The sequence below is a fragment of the Prionailurus viverrinus genome, chromosome X (assembly GCF_022837055.1).
Source record: "Prionailurus viverrinus isolate Anna chromosome X, UM_Priviv_1.0, whole genome shotgun sequence".
Classification (NCBI taxonomy): domain Eukaryota; kingdom Metazoa; phylum Chordata; class Mammalia; order Carnivora; family Felidae; genus Prionailurus; species Prionailurus viverrinus.
This window is the reverse complement of record NC_062579.1, coordinates 31788827-31796571: the sequence shown is the minus strand read 5'-3', so window position 1 is coordinate 31796571 and position 7745 is coordinate 31788827. Positions and strand designations below refer to the sequence as shown.

General features: G+C 60.3%; 1 long non-coding RNA gene across 1 annotated transcript; it reads right to left on the bottom strand.

The window, feature by feature from the left end:
* Positions 1-216: 216 nt before the first annotated feature.
* LOC125157752 (uncharacterized) lies at positions 217-2690 on the bottom strand. The gene is made up of 3 exons (XR_007149057.1): positions 2634-2690; positions 1303-1580; positions 217-494 (listed from the first exon to the last, which is right to left on the bottom strand). It is a non-coding gene; the product is annotated as an uncharacterized LOC125157752 (long non-coding RNA).
* Between the last annotated feature and the right edge of the window lie 5055 nt (positions 2691-7745).

Below are 7745 nucleotides of genomic sequence, written 5' to 3'. Positions count from 1 at the left end.
CGACGGAAGAACCACCCGCCGAGCCACGCCGGCCCATCAGCCGTGCGAAGAAGTCAACGGCCGTTTTAAGCCATGACGTTCGGGGTGCTTCTCAGGCCGCAGTAGATAACCCAAACCACCGCTGTTTCAAATACAGTTTGCGAGCGTAATTCGTTCTAGAAACATGCTTGTAATGCAAAGCCCTCGTATGTCAAAGCGGATTGCCGGCACGCTTGGCTCCGTTGTGATCACGTGACATGCGGCGGCTCGGTCGACTTGTGTTGCAAGACATCGCTCGTTTATCAAGTTAAAATTTATTAGAAAAGCCGGCCTGTCTTGTGGGACGCCCGCAGAACAAGTTAGTCGCCGTCCAAGGTTTGCCTGGATTTGAAAGGCTGTTTCGGGGAAGAGGAGTAAGATGGGCCCTCGAAGACCCCAGGGCTCAGGAGAGGCCGGGACCCTGAGACACTGACAGCCATCTAGTAAGGGGACCGCGTGTGACCTCGCTGCGCTCCCTGCAAAACACCAAGGAAAGGCGGAGGCTGCCTGTCAGTGTCTGGAAGGGGACTCGGGGGACCAGGCGGCTGGCACACTGTCCCGCCTGGAGCTCCTTTGATCCTTTGCTTCTCTCCAGGTTCATTCCACCCGCTCCCCACAGAAGGCGCTCTGATGCCCCGCCACAGGCCCTTGCTGGAAGACAAGCCCAGCCTCCTTCCTGCCCCGTCACTGTGGGCTTTTGTCGGCCTAGGCATTCTCCAAGTTGATAGGCCACGTCTTTCAGAAGGCTTGTCGCGTGACCTTGCTCCTTTGGAGCACATGCCCCCCACCGTCGTCCACGGCGCCCAGATTTCAAGCTCTCTAAAGAGACAGACCCTGTTTTATTTATTTCGCTAGCCACCTAGAGGCTGGATCTTCCCTCCCTTGGCCCCACCCGGGTAGGGTCTGCAGTTCCGAAGGGGACTGGCCGGGAGCAAGTCCCAGAGGGCAAGGACAGGCCGACCCCAGGGGGCGATCTCCTGAGCTCAGCGGCCAGGGACTGGTTTGCCCCATCTGTCCTCCACGGCCGTGGCTGCCGTGGGTGTTCGGGAGGGCCTCTGTCAAGCTTGCATGCGGAGCTCGGAGAATCTTCCTCAGAGAAGCAGGATGTGTATACACACACGCACACACACACACACACACACACTCAGCACTCAAGCACGGAGACCGCCTCAGGGGAGACACCGTCTGCAGGAACCAGACTCCACAGCCTCCCCAGGGACTCGTCACCGCGTCTCTCGTCAAAATGTCACTTGTCAGGCGTGGTTCTAGCTCAGCGGAACTCACCCCCTCGCTCACGCTGAAGGAAGGGCCTCTGAGGGGAGCGGGCTCCGCGGAGTTTCCAGGCGGAGGCTGCCTGTCTTGTCCTTGGCAATTTCTTGGACTGGCCCCAGGAACCCTAATGAGCCTCCAGCGTGAGGAACAGCCGCCGCGGTGGTTATCAGAGGGACCATACAGGGCTTCGGGAACCAGCCCGTCTTCCGCCGCGCGTGGGGCATCGTTCGGGCTACCTCTCCCCAATTCCTGGAGAGGAACAGGTTTGAGCAGCACTTGCTCTCCCCTCTCTGTACAAAGAAAAGGAAGAGAAAAAAAGGGGGGCATCTCAGATCAGTGGGGGCAGAGGCCGGGAGGGGATGGGAGTGGGGGAAAGTGATCTGAGGGTAGGCAGGCGGGGAATGGCCTCTGCCTCCGGGGCCCCAGGCCTGCTCCAAGGGGTCTCTCGATAGAAGGAGGGGGGCCCTAGAGCCACTTGTGGTCCGGGAGCCTCTCATCTGATGCCATGGGGGTCTTGTCTTCTGTGAGCAGTTCTCCCGCGCTGGGCTGGTCTTGCAGCCCCCCCACTGCCACCCCCCACCCCAGCCCAGGGCAGCCAAGCCTGTGGCAAGCCTTCACAGCTGCTCTCCCTGGACACCTGCAGGAGAAAGTTCCAGATCTGCACTCACACAGGCTCCTCAACGAACAATGTAGCCAGCGTCCGCTTTGTCAGCCTGAGTTCTAGAGAGCCCCCGGAGAGAGCAAGCACATGAACGATCGCTGGGCCAGCCCAACCAGCGACACCCTGGGCTGCCCTCTGGCACCTAGCGCCGCCTCCTGTCCTAGGACCTCGGCTCAGCTGATGGGCCCCGGGGGCGGCGGAGGCTCCCAACCCGCCCCTTCCTGCTGATTCTTCTGCTCCCCAACCTGGCCCTCTGTACTTAGGCCTCCCTGGACAGAAACGGGGAGCTGTTGCTCATTCAGCCGGGGAGCGCAGTCAGCGTGGTTTGTGATTCTCTGCCCTGCCTCTGCGTTCAGTTTCAAGTCGGTAGCTTCGAATCGGCTGTGGTAGAAGGGATATCCTTTACCGAAATTGGCAAATGTGAGAAATTGAGCCTCCCCCCACCGCCCCAGAGCCGCCCATTGCTTAGACCCGCACCTCGCACCCTCAGCTCAAGGGCGGCCTTGAGAACGTGGGCGGGGCCAGGCACAAGCTCCAGCAAGCCTTGGGTGGGCTCTTCTCCAGAGGCAGCCTCCCTGGCTGTTTACCTAAGCTGTTCTCAGGTATTTCGACCCCCCCCCCGCCCCCCGGCTACAAACATCATTTTTCAGGTTCTTGAGCCTCGAGAGAGAGCAAAGCTCACCTTGAAAGCCAGAGAAAAACTCGCTTTTGCCTTGGGCGTCTCGGACGGGCAGTCCCGGGACAGGAAGTCAGGCTGCGGCAGAGAGGGGCATCGAACCGGAACCTCCCTTCTCTGACGCCGCTTGCCAACCCCCCTTTTCTTTCTGTTCCTTGCCATTTTAGGTCTGGGTTTTTGCTCACGACATTGCTCTCCCTGGAATAATTTCCTGCCCTACCCACTTGGTAAACGCTTCCTGTCCCTTTAATTCTGCTGGAAGGGGTCACCTTCTTGGGAAGCCTTTACCAACTCCCAGCTTTACCCTTCCCCACCCCCCAACCCCCACCCCCACTACTCGCCCTGGGCTCCTACCTACCTACTGGGTCCTCCACTGAAGCAGCTGTCACTTGCTTGTGGAGCTATAGTCTCCCCCCCACCCCCTAGGTTGTGACTTTCGGTCCCTCTCTTTCCAGGGCATTTCTTTGCCAAATATTTTCTGAGCACCCATTCTGTGCCTGGTACAGGCGCAGGGGTGTGATGGTGAGTGAAGGAGCTTGGCCTCCACTCCCATGGGGCGGCCAGTCTGCGGGGAAGCGTGACAGTTACAGAGGCAATTGTGATCGACGGTGGCGCGTACATTCCCCCAGAACTGGGGACCCCGGCAGCATGCAACAGGGATATCCACTCCAGCTGGAGATGGGAGTATCCGGTAAGGCTTCCTGGGAGAAGTGACTTTTCACTTGAGGCTTCCAGGAGGAGCAGAGCTCACTAGATGGGTGAGGAGTTGGGAGGGAGGGGGTCAGGAGCACGTGCAGACCTGGGGGCACGGGGAAGGGGGCAGATGTTGGGGCTGGATGGTGGTGGGCTGATAGGTAGAGTGGGAGAACTGGCTGCGGAGACAAATCTGTCAAGAAGTTCAGCTGCAAAGGACCAGGGAAAGAAGGGGGGGGGGCGGTACACAGCTGGAAGGGGATAAGAGAGAGAAGAGCATGTTAATGGCCGATGGGAAGGGTGAGAACGGTGTCATAAGGGAGGGAGGGTTTCGAGCTTTGCTGTATAAAACAGGATACGACACAATAAAACAAAACTAACCGAAACAATAAAACAACTCAGTTCTTTGGCTGCACTAGCCACATTTTAGGTGCTCAGCAGCCACAGGTGGCTAGTGGCTAGGAAAGGACGGATACAGAATAGCTCCAGCATCCCAAAGACATCTATTGCACAGCGTGCCCTAGACTTCGAGCAGCTGGGATCCAGAGTCCAAGAGCGGGACCGGCTGTGGGATGGGCAAGGAGATGCTCTCCCATTAGAACCAGAGGGCAGGTGGACAGGATGGGAGGGACAGATGTCGGGGAGTCTAGTCTGTGACTCCCATGGTCTCCTTGAAGCAGAGGGGGAGGGGCAGGTGGGGGGCTGATGTGGACGCTGAGTGGAGAATGGGGAGCGGTGCCACAGGGGGTAGGGTAGGCTGGAAAGCAGCTGACCAGGAAGACGTCACATGACTAGCAGAGAGGGGCCAGCTTGGATTCCTAGTGGACTGATGTTAATCTAGGCAGCCGTGGCAATGGCACAGGGGGACCGAGGACCCTCAAAAACGTGGCTGGCTGGAGGGAGGGGGCCCAGAGCCGAGGGCCTCAGAAGACGGGTGGCTTTGTGTCTGGTGACAGGGAGGCCCTTGATGTGCCCAGGAAGTTGGGGGCCGAGGAGAAGTCACTGGAACGGGAGATCTAGCTATCAACCGCTGAGAAGCAAACTCGCAAGATGTCGTGACTTACAACGTCAACATTTAGTTTGCTCATGAATTGCTACTTGGACCGTGCTCGGCAGGGATAGCTTGTTGATTCCACTCAGCGTCAGCTGGGCAGCTTGCAGTGATGGCACTTGGCATTGAGTAGGGTGGCGCAGAGGCAGGGGGTTGGAATCATTTGAAGGCTTACTCGTTCACCTATCTGGTGGCTGGTGGCTGGCGGTTCGCTGGGACGTGAACTGGGGCCGTTGGCTGCAACACCCTCCTTGGCGGCTTCATGTGGCCTGGGCTTCCTTATAACATGGTGCCTGGGTTCTAAGGGTTACTGAGAGAGAGAGAGAGTCAGATGGATGCCGTATCTCCTTTTATGATCTAGACTAGGAAGTCAGCAGCACGGCTTGGGCCCCATTCTACCCGTGGAGGCAGTCGCAAAGGATGGGCCAGGTTCACATGAAGGAGGAACAGACTCTTCCTCTTGAAGGGGGCTGGTGGCAGAGTTCTGGAAGACCAGAGCCGCGTGGGACCAGAAATAGTGCTGTGGCCGTTTCTGGAAAGTGCAACGTGTCACGGAGCCCAAGGAGCGAGAAGCCAAGGTCTTATCTGTTCCCAGGAGAGGAGCTAAAGACGTTGGGCCAAGTTCAAATTCCTTGGATTCACTCATCCCACTAAGATTTATTGAGCACCTACTATGTTCCAAGCTCTGTTTTAGGTGCTGGGGATACACCTGGACAAAAATCCCAGCTCTTAAGGAGATGACGCGGTCGTGGGGAAGACTGAGTAAGAACAAGGCGCCCCCCCCCCCCGGGGGTGCTGAGTCTTTGCCCCAGGTGACCGCCTAGTTCGTAGCCGCGCAGGAACCGGGCCAGCAAAACAGGGGGCACGTTTGACCCCGTATCCCCAAGGACTCTTCTCCCTGTCCAGCTTCCGAGCTCAACAGACCTGGGGCTCCTCGGAGAACAGTACCCCAGGGTTTGTGTCTCCGCACCATGGTTCTATTCCCACAGAAAGCTGAAGGGGCCCAGAAGGAGCGGGTTTGAGCTGGAGAGGGCCCAGGGAGGAAAGAACGTGGGGATTTAATTGGACTCAGCGAACCCTTCCCGGACCAGCCGGCGCAAACCCGCGGAGGCGGCCGCCCGTGCCCGGCTCTGCTCCGGGCCTGGGGCGCTCGGCTGAAGCGTGGCTGCGGAGGGAGGGTGAGCGGGCAGTCCCGGGGCCGCCGTCCCCCGACACCCCCGCGCCTCCCTCACTATCTGCCGGGGCTGAAAAAAAAGCCACCGGGACCGGGCTGCGGGGCGTGGTGTGAGGACAGAAGGGGCGGGGCCGAGGCGGCGATGGGGGCTCGGTGGGGGGGGGGGGGGGGGAAGGGGCCGGAGATCGGGGCCAGAGTGGGGGGCGCCCGCCGCGTCTCGGACCACAAAGGGCGGGGGAGCTCGCCCGGCGGTCGTAGCGAGCGGTATTGATTGAGGGGCGGGCGCAGCGAGCGCGCCGAGAGCGGCTCCATCCATTAGGGCCGCTGTTCGCCTCCAATTAGAAAAAAAATCATTACTCAGCAGCCGGCAGCGGCCTGCGCGCCGCCCGGGACCGCCTGCGAGCGAGCGAGCGAGGGAACGGCGGGCCTCCCCCCACCCCCGCGCTCCCCACCCCCAGCCCCCGGCGCCCCGCCTCTCCCGGCCCTAATGACAACTATTAGAACTGCCTCCCCGCACCCACCGCCCGGCGAGCACAAAAGCGCGAGATTCATTTGGTAATCGGGGTAATTACAGCGGGGCGCGGGGGCGCACGCGGCGATGGCGGGCGCGCCGGCGGAATGCTAAGGGGCCGGGCGCGCCGCCCGTTCCCGCCCCGCCGCCCTCCCCGCCCGGCCCCTCGCCCGCGCTGCGCCCGGGGCCACGTCGCCCCGCCGGCCGCCCGCGCCCTGCCCCCACCCCGGGCCGCGGGAAGGGGGCCGCCCGGGGGCTCCGGGGCGCGGGACGGAAAGCCCCCCCCCTTCTCCAGCAACCCCCCCCGCCCGGCTGGCCGGCGGCCTCGGCGGCGCTCCGGACAAGATTTGCCACGTCCGGGAGCCGGAGAGCCCCGCCGAGGTCCGCACGCATAATAAATACCGTGTGTAATGTATTTACTCTGCTGCCCCCGGTTAATTTACACACCCGCGCCGCGCCGTGCGCCCTCCCCCGCGCGCGCCCCGGCCTGTCGTTCCTATTTACAGGCGCGAGGCGCCGTCCCTCGAGAGGGCTTTTTTTTTTTTCTTTTTCTTTTCTTTTCTTTCTTTTTTTTTTTTTTTTGAGCTTTAGGATGGATGCAACGTGTCATTAAACCTGAAAGGGACTGTTACTTATCAGTAATGGTGTTTTCCACAGGCCTTTCTCCTCACCTGCACGGGCACAGGTACCACCTAGGTGGTGGGTAGGGGGCGGGGGTGCAGGAAGGTCCCGATGTGTTGTGGGGGGGGGGGCGCGGTAAGCTCTACGTGGGCTTACCCGGCGGGAGGCGGCCCGGGCGTCGCTGGAGGCCACCCCTACCCCCAAACCGCCCTCCACCACCTGGAGGCAGCCCCGCTTTTGCCTGGCACCAGGCTGCACCCCGCGGGAGGATTCGTCCAGAGCGGCCTCGGACAGCGGTGTGCAGGGGACTCCGCAGAAAGGCTTCCCCCTCCGCAGCCGGCAAGAAATGCAGCCTCTCGGTTGCGCGGCTCCTGCAGCAGAGAGGCCTTGTGAGCAACAGCCCTTATCTGGGGCGATTTCCCATCTGCCTCTCTGGGAAGCTGGATTGCCCTCCTGCACGGGGCTTATCTGGCCGGGAAGGGGAGGCCGGCCCAGCCATCCGCCTGCTCACTGGGCCTTGCGTGTTCTTAATGACCCAGAACAGAGTCCTCAGAGGTGAAAAACAAAACCCTGCACCCCCTTAACCCTTCCGTGCCCATCCTGGCCTGGGAGATTTCTTATCACAGATGCCTTTCTTGGTTTCAGCCAGGGACTGCCCGTTCTATCTACCTCAATCCCACCAGGCCAAAACTTTAGACTGGCCTCCCACTGCTGGAGGAGGAGGAGGAGGAGGAGGAGGAGGAGGAGGAAGGTTAATCCCAAGACAGCCCTTGGAGGACTGGGAGTGGGCAGGGGCAAAGCCCTGAAAGTGTGGGCAGAATTTTGAGAAGGTATGCATTTTTTGGAGGGGAGGGTTCCTCAAGGGGTCTGTGCTAGCCCCCAAAGGTTAAGAACCATCTGCCAGCCGTTTGACCCTGCTCGGGTCTTATCTCGGGCCTAACTTCATTATCAGGAAGAATGAGGCTACCCCGAAGTGGCTGTTGTGATTAAAACAATGAGATAATGCTTTAATATTTGTAAACTGTACAGGGTTCTACAAAGGTAAATTATTAATGAAGCCAAAGATGG